At 35.5% G+C, this 17,252-nt stretch overlaps 1 protein-coding gene and 2 non-coding genes across 3 annotated transcripts in view; 1 reads left to right on the forward strand and 2 right to left on the reverse strand.

The window, feature by feature from the left end:
- Positions 1 to 17,252, forward strand: part of LOC112457093 — a 91,592-nt gene that overhangs the window by 28,354 nt on the left and 45,986 nt on the right. The gene's annotated exons all lie outside the window — the stretch shown is intronic.
- Positions 7,828 to 7,900, reverse strand: Trnav-aac. Its single transcript has one exon. It is a non-coding gene; the product is annotated as a tRNA-Val (tRNA).
- On the reverse strand, positions 8,383 to 8,455 carry Trnav-aac. The gene has a single exon. It is a non-coding gene; the product is annotated as a tRNA-Val (tRNA).

The following is a 17,252-nucleotide window of genomic DNA, read 5'->3' on the forward strand; positions in this document are numbered from 1 at the left end:
CGGTGTGACAACCCTTGTTACAAGGGAATTTTGAATTAAGACACAAATTCGAGCACCCTTTCATGGCACCCGTCTTGGCGGCTTTGTACCTGTTTTCAAGAGGCTCTTAAGCACACCCGAAGGGGTGAAAAGTATTAATTCGAGCCATTGAATCTAAGGGCAAACATCAAAGGCAAGGCACGAGGGAGCTATATCGAGTTTATCCTCCCAAGCGACGTTTAAAAAGTGTACATGCTTCATCATGCTAAGAAAATTAAAGTAATGCCTCTAAAATTTACGTAACGCTTTTATTAGCAGAAAGTTATAACATAATATAATAATTATATAATCATAAAATCTGCTCACCATCGTTAAAAGTAAACTTTTGATACATTTGTATTGTTGTATTATTTATATAATTCTTCTCTTTTTATAGCAGAAAACTTCTGTACTTTCTTTTAATAGAAAAAAAGTAATGTTTGCTAAAATAACTCTTCTTAATAAGGATCTTCAGCGAATAGAAGTAGATATCAAGGTATCGTACATCTTTTCATGTCAAGGATTGAAGACAAAGATGAATAAAACGAATCGACAAATAAAATTCAATTATTCTAGTTTTATTGGGAAGAGCAAAAACTATAAGAGCAAACACTTGGAAATTGGTTAAAAATTAAAGAATTTGATACAGCGGTAAAATCAAACGCAAGAGATATCAGAGATGTTAGACCGGTATACATGACCCGATTCTGTCAAGAAGTCGTCAACTTTTAACTGGATCTAATTGATTTTTTTTTTCTATTCTTTTCTTTCTCTTTCTTTCTTTCTTTCCGACGAAACATGTTTCTCGTTACGCGCCGCGCCATAAATTTTGCCGTTTATTATTCACGGGTGAATCATCCTACGGCGCACTAAAAAACTTCGCATTCGTATTGTGTGTATGTGTGTATGTGTAAGAACGGATAATCAAAAAGAAATAAACCATTCGTTCGTGTCAAGATGATTTCTTTCTACAGAAAGATCGTAAACCGACGTATCTCTGTTACTAACCTACTTTACCGAGACGCGGTGACGGTGGTACTGATTTTCACCGGTCTGGAAACTACGATAGTACAGAATTTTTTTCTGTTTTGGATTCTTTTAGCCCCTTTTTCCTTGCTCTGCTTTTATGGTTTTATAGTGGCTAAAGATAAATTTTACGTGACAACAGTAAGCTTCTTTCTCTCGTTATTTGAAAAACTTGTTTCCAAAAGGGATTAAGTCGGTATTTTTTTCAGTGGAAATACGTGTTATGTTTCATCTCCTCTTCTCATATCAAAACATTAAAAACGTTAAATATTAAAATACTAAAATACTAAAATAGTATGACAAGATTATCTTCGATTACTAATTCTCGCGCGTCCCATCATCATATCCACTATACAACCACCGAGAGCGGCCGCTAAAATAGTATGAATACAATAAAGAAAAAAAGTTAATTTAGACTCTTTTATAATAAAAATTTTATGATAGAAATCGGCTATCTATTCAGCTTTGAAATAAATTTTTATGAGAATTTTTATATATTTCCATGATGTATCTAATAAAAGTTATAATAATAAAAGTCTATGAAATATGTATATCCAATAAAAGTTATAATAAATTTTTTACTTTATTCATACTTTTTCAAAGGATTATCATATATCTTCAGTTTTTATCAAAATGGAGTTAATACACTTTTCAATATAACAAGAGCTTAAATTGTATAATAGTAAAGTGTCTTATGTTTATTATTACTACTATGTTTATTATTATTACTGCCTAAGGCCTAAAATATAAGTTTAGAAAAAATCGTATTAAAAATTTTTATAGTGCCTAATTTTTAAATTAGGTACAGCGTGTTATTGGCAGTTGCACTATTAAATATGTCAGTTAAGATACTTTGTTAAAAACTTAGTAAATCAAGTTGCTACTTTTATTTTTATATCTAAAAAAATATATTATTTCCCTATTTAAAACTTTAAACCTTCGAGATGTATATATGTATGTGTATATATATATATATAAAATATATATAAATGTAGATTATATTAATTATGTTCCACTGTTGGATGAGAGAAATTCAATAATGACAGGGTTCCATTTTCTTTGTCTAGTGGCAAATTCAGAGAGATTGTTCGTTCGCCAAAAAAAAAGTCGCGCAATTTCTCTACCTTTACCATGGGGATAAGAAGAATAACACCTTGAAAGATTCTCAACCTAGAAGCGTTTTTCCGCCGTGATAAAATGCTGTCAATTTTTTCCCTCAAGGCTTCTGATACCCAAGAAGTCACGCGATAAAAAAATCCCAATATGGATTTAAAAATTATGACTTCAATATTTCAATAAAAATTAAAAAGTGAAATAGTATAATACTTAGAACATAAAACTAAATATATATAAATAAATCAAATTTAAATTAAAAATAATAAAATATAAAACTGATAAATAAAATTTAAATACAAATAACAAATAAAACATTAATATAATTAATTGTAGATCGAATTGTAGATTGCCATGCGATCTACAATTGAATAATTTTAATGCCTTATTGCCTTATATCAAGATAGAAAATTAGAATGCTTGATATCATTTAAGAAATGACCGTTTCTTCCTGTTTATTAATTGATAGTAGTTAAGGAATACCTATTTCTGTGTACTCTTTTCTTATACAACGAGAACGAGGTCGACCAATACTTGCCCCACTATTTCAAAGCACTTCAAAGATATCCGCAAATGGACCAAGTACACAAAGAATTCTCTCCCGTGCGGTCTCTTACGTGCGAAGTTATAACCCGGTTCCGCGGGAGCTTTTATCGGAATAGATTAGACAGCTGAAAGGACCACCATCTACTCGTGACGATGATGTTTGATATGATCTCCCTGCGCGCTCGTGTCGGCGAGAAAAAAATAATCCCTTCGTGTGGGCTTTCTTCGAGAGGGTTTGATATTCCGTGTGGATCATTCGTCTTCAGCTCTTCTCGTCGGCGAGACATTACCGCCGCATCCGGAATATCCTGCGCGGTCCCCGGTCTCTCTTGCCGGCAGGATTTCAGGATAATCCCGCTCAGCCATCGCAATGCTGTACCGCGGTCGTAGAAGAAAGTAGGCAAGTTAGAGAAATGTGGTGACGAAACAAGGAAAAACACCAACGGAGTGACATTTAACAGTAGCAAATGAATGTTTAAGCCCAGAAAAACGAATAATACGCGTGAGATAAGATTGCAACGAAATAAATTAGTTTTCTGCGGAAAATAAAACTCGTCTTTGAAAGTTTTGTTCCAGAGAAAAATGACAAGTTAACATCTCCTGCAAATTTAAAATAATTAAAAAATTATATGAGATAATTTAGGTAATAAAAATAAATATAAATTACACACTGATTTAAAAATACGTAATATAAAACACAATAAGATAATTACAAATAAAAATTGTCATATAATGCTACATTCTTTTCATTTATTATATGTAGAGAAATAATTAATATAACATTTTATTATAAATTATTACAATTCCATTTATATGACGATGATATAATACAAATTAATAAACAATTCCATTTATATGACGATCTTTCGACGACGATTATTGCTGGATTATTCGCAATGCTCAATTCAATTCGCGAATAATATCGAGAAATTATGAGTCGCGCGGGATACGGAGGTATGTCAGGTACGAACCTCAAGTCGCTCGTCCCAGCTACCACGGTAAAGCTACGGGGAAAAATCTTGCCCGAGGAAAGTTAAAGTTTTGATCCTCGACGACCCGATATCGCGGTACGTGCCGGACATCCTATGAGTCCTGGCTAACTACCAGGTCTGTACTTCTTCCCCGTGTTTCCCGTGTTCTTCCTTTACCTGTTAGAAAAATAGACCACAAGGTCGTTGCCCCCTCAAATACTCTTGCTCGATAATATATTTTTTTCAAGATAACTGTAATATTTCTCTTTCTTTCTGAGCCAGTATTTTTAATTATAAATAATTATTGTGCAACACACACACACACAAATATTTTATGAAATCCTTAACGATCAGTGTTTTATGGGGTATCAGTATTTATCAATATTATTATATTAGTAATCATTAATTTTTAATTATACTACTATATATTTTATTTAATTATAAAGTTATCAGTGGTGCTATATTTTTTTCTTTTACACACTTTATTATTATGAATTTATATCGATAAGAAATGATTGAACAAAAAATGCTTTTAATCAATTATCAATTTGCGCATTTGGTAATTAACGCTCTAAGTGTATATAATTATAAAAATATGAATAATATCAACGTCTCGGATAAATTATCCACTCGCAACGTAACTAAACTAAAGTGACGGTAAACCAACATTGTGCGAGCTGACGGTGTTCGCAATTTTGTTGATAGCACAATTTGCCCGCGCCGTCTCGCTGCGTCCGCACACACACGCACGCATATGGTAATCGCGTAATATCTCTCGAGATACCAGTTTACGCCACGCAAGTGCCAAATTGCAGCTGCAGCTGCTAGATCGACGCGACGTGAAATATCCACCGCAACGATATAATAGAAAGCCGCCAGACCACACGGAAAAAAATGAGTTTGCAATAGTAGCTAAATTCCAGTAGCTGAATCAAGCTTAGCTGTAAGAGCTAACACCTTAGTATCGTAGCTAAACTTTGGCTATTATAGGAAAAAGTAATTAGCTGCCACGTAAAAATTTATTAGCTGAAATAGAAAGCGTAATTTAGCACAAGCGGCTAAAAAGTAGCTAATAAGCTAAAGGCTTAGCTAATAAGCTAAGTAGCTAAAGTAGATAATTTAGCTAAGCGACATTTGATCTGTTGTAGCAAAAATTTGTTGCTATAGTAGCTAAGTTTAAATAGCGAATAAATTTAGCTGGGACAGCAACAACATTAGCTGTCCCTAGAATAGCGACACATCTTAGCTGTCACAGCTAAGTTTTAGCTCCAGTTGCTAATCCTTTTTTTCCGTGCAGGTCAGACGAGCATTCTATTCCGCGATTATCTCGTTGCACCATAATTATGGCATTATTTCTCTTCTCATCTAATCCATCCCCTTAATGCCTTCCTTCGCACAGTCATTCTCTTGCAATTTATCGCACTTGTCATCGAGAGATCGAGCGCGCGTGTCTTGATTAAACCACTAACATAAAACATCTCATATGTAATCTATATACACATTTATCCCCAAATTTTCTAATAAATTTTTTCAAAAATTTCATAAAGAGTTTCTAAAGTTACAACAGTTTCTCTAAATATGATTCTCAGAAGTTTGTTACACCAAAATATCACGCAAATATATTTGTCTCTTTGCTAGTATAAATTATTTTAAACACAATTATATTACACTTTTATTAAACAATAGAACATATTCTGTATTTTTTACACATTTTGATATTAATTTTAATTTTGTTTTTTACCATTTTAAATAATAAATGTTATTTATAATACAGAAAATATCCTATATAAATAATATCGCAAAATATACATTGCATCTTATTATATGTATAGTTCTAACGTTTGTTTTCCACATAATGAAAATTGAAAGATTCTTATTTCTCTCAACATTAACCTACTTTCTTCTGTTTGATCGTTAAAAGTACTGCTACGTAAATGCGCTTGTAATACCGGATATCGGATGCATCGCAACGCGCCACGCCGCGCCGCGCCACGCGCCGGCTCGACATAAAGTGTACAAGTGGCGGGCGCGCGTGCGACAAAAGCGGAACGCAAACATTGGTGAGCCGAAAGTTAGATAGGATTGAGTTCGCGAAACTACGACGACGAACAATAATGTCGGCTTTTACAACTTATAATTAAATTACCCTGCACGCACGATCGCCGTCGCGCGATCGCGTGCAAGTTACATTGTGTGCATCGACCGGGAGGACGACAAGAGAAAAGCTATCTCGAAAGCCTGCAATTTTTCAGGAATTTCTCGATCGTGCATGAAGAAACGTGATTTGTGTGTCTGTGTTTTTTTGCACACAAGGACACAAGAAAAATCAAATTATTTTAGACGCGAATAGGAAATCGTGCATGCTTTTATATATACATTTTTTTCCTGGTTATACAGTAAATTGAATGGGACTGGAAATTTTTGTTCGCTTAAGTTTTACATATATCTAGAGCAATAAGAATTATTTTATAACTGCCTACGTTTCTTTATATCTTTATTTTGTGCTTCATTTGTGGGGATGCATCTGGGAGGCCGGAAGCGAAACTTTACTGGAGTCGCGAGAAACGAGAGAAGACGAAAAACGAGATCGGGATTTAAGGGCAGTAGGGTAGCAACGGTACTCATAAAACTTGTACGTATCCGAGATCGGCGCGGAATAAAAAGAACCATAGAGAAAGCTCGGATTGAAGAAGAAGAAGAAACAAAAAACGACAACGAGGAGGATACATCGGGGGGTGTCTAGACCGCATTTTCCTATATCCTGAGACAAAGTATTATAACTTGCAAACTTGAGAACTCCGCGAAAGCCGGCGGCTCCCACTTCCGCGTCGTGAATCTGGCGTTCTTCTGGGTCAATCCTTTAGAGTCGAGGACTTTGTGATTGCGCTACGTACACCACGCGGAATATGCATATATACATATCTTCCATAAAAGGTCTATGCAAAACCCTTTATTTCACAAATGGCGCAAGTAAATTTTATAAATCTTATTAAAATATTATTAATTTTTATTTGTATTTTACATAAAAATGTTGCACGCATAAATAATTGAAATTATTATGATCTTATCTGATATTGATTAATTGCCTAATTAATTTCTACAAATTTCACAACAATTCTTTTGAAAATTTGATAGAAAGCGATTTCATAGGAAAGAAGAGAGAAAGGAAAAAAATATAATTCTTTTTCACGCAACTGACTTAATTGTAAAATTTATAATATCGAGAGAAAGAGAGAGGGGGGGGGGGGAAAATTTTTCGGACGAAATCCGAAAAATAAGAGAACCAAATTCGATTGGACCAGTTTTTCGAAGTGAAAGGGGTGCCTGAACCGTGACGCGTTGCGTAGATTTACTAATGGCGCCGATAGTTCGCATTAAACTTTCACAAAGCGCGGCCCACTGACTCCCGCATACTCGATTCGCGGGTTAACACGATCGTTACACGAGTGTCATGCATAATGCATGTACTTTCGTGCACTCTAATCGGCAGTTTACCGTTAATCGACTGCCATTGTTTCTGTTGAGACGCGGCTTTGCCCCTCACGCTATTGTTCGATAATTTCATCTCCTCGAGTGCTCTCTCGAGAGTAATACGCACACTCAGACGGAATTATCGCACTGTCTTTGACGATTATTGATTGCCATGTGTGTCAAAGTGGAAACACTAATCTTAATTTATCCAAATTATTGTAAATTTATTTATTTATAATCTTATAAACATACTGGAAATTATTATAAAAGAATTTCCAATATATTTAATAAAAAGTATTCCGTTGAAAAAGATATGCAGATGATAAATAAATTTACAACAATTTTAAGGAATTAAGATTATTGTTAAGAGACTACTGTTAAGAGAATTTAGAGTTTAGTAAAAATTTATATGAAACAATTCAATGGAAATAAACCAAAATGTATTTTTTTGTTAAAAAAAAAATTGTATACATATGTCAAATTTTAAATACTTTATTGCATTAAACCACTCTGAATTGTATCATTATGCTCTTCCATTACAACTTTGTTGATTATATTCAGACCAGTATGCTGATCATTACACGATCACGAGTTACATCGTTCTCTTTTTTTCGTATTGACATGCAACGGAGAAATACAATATGCATCGCATTTTTATACCTTCAAATTTTGGCAAAAAATATGTTTCCGCCCGGGATCGAACCGGGGACCTTCCGCGTGTTAGGCGGATGTGATAACCACTACACCACGGAAACATATATTCTACATACATATTACTACGTGAGCTACTACGTGAACGGCATCGATTATGCTAATTACAGCCACAGATGTAATTAGTAAATTATGTATCGGCCCGCGCGCACCATGCTGCACAGAGCATTATAAATTATGTCTGCTCTATGCAGCTATTTCGTAAATCCTCATTTTACATAATGTTCAGCAATTAAGACAGTGTCTGCGAAAGGAACTTTCACGGGAACTTTGGCAGGAAGCCAGTTTTGAGAAAAATGTATTCGGGGCTCTTACCTTAATTTGTAAAATGGTAATAATGGCAGCTGCTACTTCATTAACTGTTAATGAAGATACGTTGTTTGAAAATACTATACGCGAGTTAAAACAAAAATTTTTTTAATAATTTTATTTTTATTTTTACCATATTTTGCTAACAGTTTTCTCTGATATAATTCATTGCTTAATTTTATTTGTTTTAGATTAATTTCCAATATCAAAAAAAAAATGTTTCCGCCCGGGATCGAACCGGGGACCTTCCGCGTGTTAGGCGGATGTGATAACCACTACACCACAGAAACTTATTGAGAGTATTTTCACTCAATTTCAAAGTGGTGGCCAGCAATACGATTGTCTAAATTGTCTAAAGTATATCTACGTCATGATATTTGCTTAAATATTGATTAGATCAATTAACTTTGTAAAAGATTTAATATAATGTAATGTAAAATAACATGTATAATAAATTACAACATATTGTATTACGTTATTCTAGAAATTTTTATGAAACATGGTTGCCACTTAAACGTTATCATATAATTTTTTAGTACTTTATTTTTCTTCAGAGTAAAAATATAAATTATGTGCATAATATCTTTTTATTCGTCAACTTTAATATACTTGGCCTGATAAAAATTTTTATCACCGGACATTATACCAAAAATGTTCGTTGAAACATTAGTTATCACAGCATAACATTACGTAATGTAGATATACGTAATCTTAAACGCATACATATGAATAATCCGTTATTACGAAGTATTATCTTGTAAAAAATTATTATGCTAAATAAGTCCGAATTTAAGTCATTTTATAACAAAAAAATATTATTTTTCATGGTTAAATGGTCACGATGCTATGGAAATTACACTATGGTAATAAAGTCATTTATTGTGTTTTGTCGATAATCAGAATCTCTTTTCTACTTTCCCGGATATTATATACTATCAAATAATCTTATTTTCAGGAACGATGCAAGAATATTTTCCAAGCCGACTCTGTTTGTTAAACTTGCAACTGCTATGTTACTTTCAATAATTTTTATTCCAAATTACTAAAATTAGTCACCAATAATACAGATGTTAAAGTCCAATTAGATAGAGGTTTTTAATCGCCAAAACATTTCTGTTGAATAATTAATCTGAGGGAAAGTGGTTTTTCCTTTCGCACGGAAAATCTGATTTCCCGGATAAGGGTTAATCCCCAAAAGCAACTCGAATAATCTTTCTCTCTTATCGGGTGTCGCGTATCCGAGTGCCTTTTAGTAAGCCCTTCGTTACTGAAAGTACGCGTGAGAGGAAGCACGCGTCCCTCGAGGGCCGAGCTTTAAATATTCACGATTTAATCTAAACTTCCATCTTATCGGGGCAATCCTGCTGTCGTGGATTGGCTGTCGCCGCGGCGCGGCGGACGAATTCTCCCGCGAGCATGCGAGTTCCGTCTCGAGAGTGCAACGATGACGTCGTGCAAATGATGCGAATGAGGAACGCTCTTCAAACCATGGCCTCCGAAGAGAGAGATAGAGAGACGAGATTATATCGTAATATTTTATGGCGTAACCACAGCCCGATGTCAAATCATTTTCCACGTCGGAAATCATTCGCAACATCATCTGCAACATCTTGCCTTGCTCTATTAACCTGAGATATGAGAGATATTATCAGTATCTGTATATTTTTTAATCATTCTATTACTTCCCGCATACTTGTAATCATTAGCACATGCATTTGTAAAACACTGGAAACAAAGTCTGCTCTAAAAATAGATGGACTATCTTGAACTTCTATTGCGAATCCAAAGGTCGAGGGCCTATATTTCCTATTAATGCATAAACCTGATCCTGCAGATCGGAATTCCTCAATGCAATAATATCATTAAAAATTGCCTAAACGGATATTTTAATAAATATCTTCGCGTAGTGTTTGTTCAGAGTATAGTTGTGCGAAGAACTTTCTTTCTCATCTTTCTCATGACGACGACGAAAAAGACGAGTCGTTTACCCGGCTGTAAAACAGATTCGTATTAGGAAACCGTAGAAAAGCCGTCGGTGATGCGGTTGCGGGGAAAATTGCACAATACCATCGTCGAGAAAGGAAACAGCGGAAATTTACGGTTCTCTCTGGCGCACGAGAAATGCTTTTACAATGATTATTACCTTCGACGTAAAGGAGCGAGGATGAGAAATTTCGGGAAACAATGATCCAAGCGCTACAAAGATGCAGGAAAAAAGCGGAGTAATAGGTGACGGAGCGATTTATTATCTGAAAACAAAAAATATTAGTTGCTCCTTCGTTCGCGCGCGAGCTGACTCAAAAAGCTCTCGTCACGTTACTTACGATTCTCGTGTAATATTAATGAGCTTTACGGCTACTTTTTACCTGTTGTGGTCGTCGTTGTAAATGCATTATGCAGTAAAATAATGTTTACGTATTATTTTACATTTACGTTATTTTATTGCACATAAAATTTCATTCCAGATCGAAAAATCTCTTACTGTTTTCACAACGATAGATTAGTACATTTACGTATTTAACTTTATAACGTTATATGATAAGTTGACATAATATTTTAGGGAAATATTATACTTTAATGTATTTTTAACAGATTTGATATAATATTTTTCGTACGCCCCCCCCCCCCACTTCGTAGCAGTAATAATTCAACATCACCAAAAAACATTGTTATCGTCGCCAATATAAGTTATCTTGCGATATTGGCACAGCCTGTATGCTATTATAATCGATCTGCTGTCGCCGCGCGAAGAGTTCAGAGAAAATTCGCTGACGCATCTTATAAATGAAGGGTTTCTGAGCAACAACACGCCAAGCCACGCGTGGCAAATTTTACAAATGATGCGTTCGAAGAACGCCGTAAATCATTAAGAGAGATTTAATAATAATCCTCATTTGTTTAAAGAGTGACAAAGTTTCTTATCCAAACCTATGTTGTACCCACATATATGTATATGCTACGATCAGGGATATATTGCCAGGAAAAATTATAAAGCTACGTTGCGAACGAATATTTCACTCCTCTTTTTACTCCACCATTGTATGTATGTGAGGGTAATTACGAAAGAACGCGGTCGTCGAGGTGCTTAATTGAAATACCGGCGTTGTAGGACGAAAGATTGATCGAGAAAGATGGCGAGACAATTACCAAGATCGGACTAGATTGATGATATTTCAACGTCGAAAGTGCAAAGCATGCGGCGAAATGTGCGAAGGACGCGCAAGAATAAGTGAAAACGGAGCGCGAAGAGTTGCTGCATTGTCGTCCGCCAATCGAACGTTTCGCTAATCGAAGGCAAACGATTCCATTAATATTCAATAGCCTGAGACACATCTCACTAACGTATTGATAAAATATTTCGCGGCGTATCACTTTTATGTTTCGCGATCGGAAAAAATTTTCGATACACTTTTTACGTAATATTAATGGAAAGTCCATTAGAGCGCGCACACATTTACGTAATCGGATACGGTGAAATAATAACAGCAAGGCTTTTGTACATCCGCCAGGATATATCTCAGAAAGATTTATTAATGTATTTGGAGAATAATGAATAATCCCGCGAAAGTTTTTATATCATTTCACAGTTTTATGACGATCGATCGTGTATATATTAATGAGTTCTTTGCCATGACGTAAAATAAAAATGTATCTTTATAAAGCACGTTTCTTCCACGTAACATACACGCGACCATGTTTATCACTCGATTGTAAATCTGGGATTTATCAAAACGTCATTACAATCGATATCTTTTTCTCGTTTTCGCACAAATTCTCGTTTCGAAAGCAACTTGGAACGGTCGGCTGTTTTTCAAACGGATTTTTTGCTTTCGAAGAAGACCGCTTCTTCGTGAAAAGCTTCTCCACTTGATATTGATTACCAACGACGCTCTCTTGCACCTTTTTTCGTTGTCGTTTCTTTCTTATGCCGTCTACTGTTTAACTTCCGCCCTCGCCTCCACAATCGTTCTATATATGAAGCTCCTGTATTCTCACAAATAGCAAGAAATCTTGCAATCGAACGACACTTATCTATTTTATTCATGGTAAATCATAGCGAGTTACTTTTCCGCTAATCAATATAAATTCCGTCTCTGAATTCTTAATAAAATTAACTTAGATATTTATAATTCAGGTATTTAGAATTTATTCATGATATTAACGAAGATTTGACCTTATCGACGAGAGAAATAGTTTATACGTCACATACGAACGAATATCGAGCACTGATTGATGTCACTGGGCAAAAAGAAGCCTTAGGATGCAGAGAAACGAAAATGGGACGGCAGGCAAAAGAGAGGAAAGGATTGGGAAAGGGCGGAAAGGAGGGAGGGAAAGAGAGAGAGAGAGAGGGATTGCAGTCGCGCTCGGCTGCATACGTCAGATGCATGTACATCGATTGCCATCAATCGATCCTCCGTGCATGAGGCGAGGATCTCGCAGCGGGATTTCTACACCGTCGACTGGCTGCACATCCCTCAGGAAATACGCCAGCTTGAACTCCAGTCGACCGAGACGAAGCCACGCAGATGCATCCGCGAAATGACGCCGCGCAATTAACGATTCGCTACATTCCGTAACTGCAAGTTTTTGCATGGCTTCGCGAATCTATATTCTTGACATTTCTAACTTTTGAATTATTGTGCACTCCGCTAGTTTTATAATAATAAAGTTATAATCAGTGTCACTAAAAAACGCTATTATCACTTAATGTTAATAGAAATTAATAGGAGAACACCCAATTTATAAAAATAAAAAGAAATAAAAAAAAATATTATTACAAAGAAACTCAGAATTCTTTAAAACAATGTCTGATTGAGGACGAAAAACTCATATGTAACTGTGAAAAGATCCCTATATATATTGATTCTCCTTTTAATTCGCGCCTATCTTGCTATACATATAACAAGTTTCATTTCCTTCTTCTTAAACTTTTATTTTTAGTCGTTATTTATCCATTCGACGTATCGAAAAGCACGATCGAAAGCTAAGCACACGGAATCGCAAATTGTTTGCTATCTACCAGGAGATTCTCCAGGCGCGTATCCACGCGCGGTCGATGAAACGCGCGCGAGAAAGGAGTACCCAGGACATGTATCCGAGTCAGTCTTCGATACGGAGTCGCCCGGTAGTGCATCAGAGCGGACATGGGCAAGCCCGATAGAGACGCCGGGCTGTGTTTGCACGAACACGCTATTTGCTCCGCGATCTCGTTTCCCGATGCCATTGCACGGCGGGACCACTGCCTACAGGAAGCTTCAAAGGGAGCACATACGTCGGGACCCGGACTCCGTTAAACGTCTCCGCTCTGCGCAAATATGAATCCCGGAGTCTATCGAGCCAAGTTTCGCGAAGATACGTGGCAACTAGACAGCTTGCTACGAGATGAGTACGTGTCGTCGAATACGCACGGAGGTACGAATTGCATGCAGATAAAGACAAGAATGGATAGACTTGGAAGATAAGAAAGGATTATTCATCTCGTAAAATAAATTAATAATTTTATTAGAATGTTAAAACGTTTCAATTTCTCTTTATCTTGCTACTTTTATCTTACTTATTTTATCGTTACTTTGGAGCAGCATATGCGTTCTATCTTTAAAAAATGCATTATTTCGAAAAATGATTAACGTTTATTTATTCCTTTTATACTTTGCTTTTAATATTCGCAAAGAAAAAACTACAAAGTTGTTAAAGGATCGCTCTTGAAGCTAAAATCTGATGTTAAAATCTCAAGCGTAGCTGCCGGCAGGTTAAAAGGTGCTTCAAATTAATTTTCTCAATAGCCGTAAAAAGGACGTACGGTGATGCGGAATTGTTTGAAGGTTCGGATAAAATTAATCGGCCGAGTTATAGGATAATTACGAAACATGTCTGTCGTAAACGAAATTAAGACAGGTATAACGCCGCCGATTTGCCGCGTAGTACACAATTTAATAGATAGCTATCTTCATTTTAAGCGTTCCAGCATCCAACACAAATAAAAGAAAGAGAAAGTTTGTAGAATAGTGTTGTATGCGTTTTAGAGAGGAAAATGCTTGAATTGGCTCTGGGAAAACAACGTATCGTGTTCTCTCGCTACTGACATCATGTTGTTATGTTACACAAGGAGAATACTCATGCGCGCAACATGCTGTTGCACAACGAGTGCATAATTCATGATGATACGTTGCATTAATTCATCCGTCATATGATATGTTCGTGATGCTGGCACATCGAACTATTTCCGAAAAATTTTCGTGACGTGTATATATGAAATATAATATTATTAAAATATTTTTAAAAATGATAGTGTGATCAGACAATCACTTTACATTAAAGAAGACTATATTCGCCACTGATAACATTGTAAAAAATGCATAACACTTAAAATAATGTTCACGAGATATAACACAAATATTAGTAATTTTTATATATTTTTAGAACATAATAAAATAAAATATTATATTAAACAAAGTACTTTTTTCTCAAGATTTTCCTTCTTTCTCAATAGTTACTTTTTCACATTTTTATTTTTAAATACGCCGGTAGTTACCTATTTATTTTACACATTCTCGTATTTCACGTATTTTATTTAAACAGCGACTTGACGTTGTCGAAATTTTATCATTATTTAATTCGCGGCAAATTCAAATCTACCGAGTCTGACTATGAGAACTGTTCTACAAACCAAATGCGGTACAATAATGAGAAAATAAAATGCAGCCTTTTTGTCGGAGCGCAGCTAATGGCCATTTGTGATTACCAGAGCATAACGAGAGCATTTACATTTTACTTACGGTCAGCATGGAGAAAGGAAGTAAAAACGTAACAAAACGAGAGAACCTTCGTTACAAGTATAGTAACCGGACAATGATGGTATTAACGAATGCTTCATTACAACGATCAAAGCTTCGACTTTAATGAAGGGTCACGAGCGTATCGATTACACCCACAGAATTTTCTTCGAGGATTGTAAATCTCGTTGGCAATGTTATCGATTCTTTTAAAATTATCTTTATTTGAGTACAATCTCGTTTTGCATTAAATTATATCATCTGTTATCTCAAAACTCATCCTCGATCGAAGTCCCATAAGATAGAAGATTTCAGATTTCGCCGTTGAGCAAACACTCAGCATGATCGATGCGACCGTTATAGTTTCTAATACTCACGCTCATTAATTTTCGTGTAGACGTTTCGGATACACTCTGTATAATCAAGATAATGAATTATCGAGGAAAATTTGTTCTCCATTCCAACAATCTATCACCGTACTTTAAGAGTGGAAAGTTCGGGATGGTCCGGCGGATCGGTTTATACTACTTTGTCTGCGAGTGACTGAGCGTAACTACTTGCTTCTCGTACAAACGTATACACACACATGCATACACAGCACATTGAAGCAGAAGTACGCGGCGGCACAACAAGTAAAAGTTTCAGGACTCGCCATTTTCCGTTTCTACGTCGCCACGGTCCAGGTGGAGTTCCAGGTTCCGGGCACGAGTAAATAAATGAATACTGTCGCCGTTCGTCTTCGTCTTTCGAAGACGAACAGGCTTCCATTCTTTCTCCTTGCAAACAAAGTATTTCTGATTTCTTTTGAGACTTTCTCGAAACGTTTTATATTTTACATATTATCACGTCGTAAAATGTATTACAAACATTGACAAACGTGGTGCATAAACATATTAAAAAAATAAGAACGTAATTGAAGAATATTTTAATATTATATTACATCTCTTAGAAGTCTTTCTCTGTGTAAAATTGAAACAATATAAAATTTTTAGCGGAATATTTTGCAGCATGTCAAAGCTGCTCTCCTTGGATCGATATTTCTGACGCCTATATATGTATGAGTCTGGAAAGTGAATGTTTGTCGTGAATGTCACATTTATGTCACGCAACACAGTTAAATTCTGCGAAATTCAGATCTTGATTGATCTTGATATCAAGAGCACACATTGAGTTAACGAAAAAAAAGCAAAGTTAGCACGAAATTTATGCTAAAAAAATTGTGTCAGGATAAAAACGTCCTTCTGATGCCCTCTTTTCGATTCAAAAGAGTTAAGGAGTAGAAAGAAAGATAGGGAGAGAAAGAAAAGAGATAGAAAGATCGGCCCAGGCAGAGTGACCCAGTCGAGAGTAATTAAGAAAGTTGCCCGGCGCACGAATCGTCCGTTATTAAAGCCACGGTGTTCCTCAAATCGAAATTTATATCTAGGTCATCGTTCGGACGCGCGCCCGAAGGAAGGCAAATTTATCATCGGAATTACGCGGGAAATTTTAATTAACTCATTCTGTGTTCCAGTTTCCTCTATTCCTGGAGATTCCTTTCGAATTCACAAGAGTGAGAATCGCTTTTAACCAAGAGTTTGAGAAATGACCATATCTTTTATAGAATATAGAAATAAAACAGCAAGTTTCTTTTAAATATTTCACTTCAATAAAACAAATGTTAATAAAAAAAATTATATATATACATACATATATATACATATATACAACTTGAAACATAATTATATTAACATATAATTAATATATTAATCATTAATAAATAATATAAGTAATATATAATATTCTGTTGTTTTATTTCTATAGAATAAGAAACTCTTATATACATATATTATGAGATCATAAACTTCATAAATTCTAAAATTCACCTTAGATACGATTTTGTGTTCAAAAAAATTCGCGAATTATAAATGTAATTATAAATGTCATAAACAAAGTAGGGTTCTATACAAATGTTATTTTTATTTTCAATGTTTCTGCTTCAATATTTCTTTCGTTATTTAATCTCGAACTTCCGGAAATAAGACACAAGACCACCGCTTGAGAAGAGAAGTGGCTATGGAACACGCGGCTTTTCACGATCAATTCCAAAGCTTCCGATGAAAACCTCATGGATGAGACTCTCGTTACATAAGCGAGTTATCGGCTCTCGCTAACTGAGTTAAGAATGTCCTTCCTCTAGGCGTTACGCAGCCGTAATCGCGCCAACGAATCCTGGCACTAACCCGTTAACGAAGGATCATCCACGGGGCGCGCAGATACTGCCCGACGAGATTCGAAATCCATGAACCTCGCACTTTCCTGAGCCCCCCCC

This window comes from Temnothorax curvispinosus, unplaced genomic scaffold (genome assembly GCF_003070985.1).
Source record: "Temnothorax curvispinosus isolate PA1 unplaced genomic scaffold, ASM307098v1 QBEX01007504.1, whole genome shotgun sequence".
Classification (NCBI taxonomy): Eukaryota; Metazoa; Arthropoda; class Insecta; order Hymenoptera; family Formicidae; genus Temnothorax; species Temnothorax curvispinosus.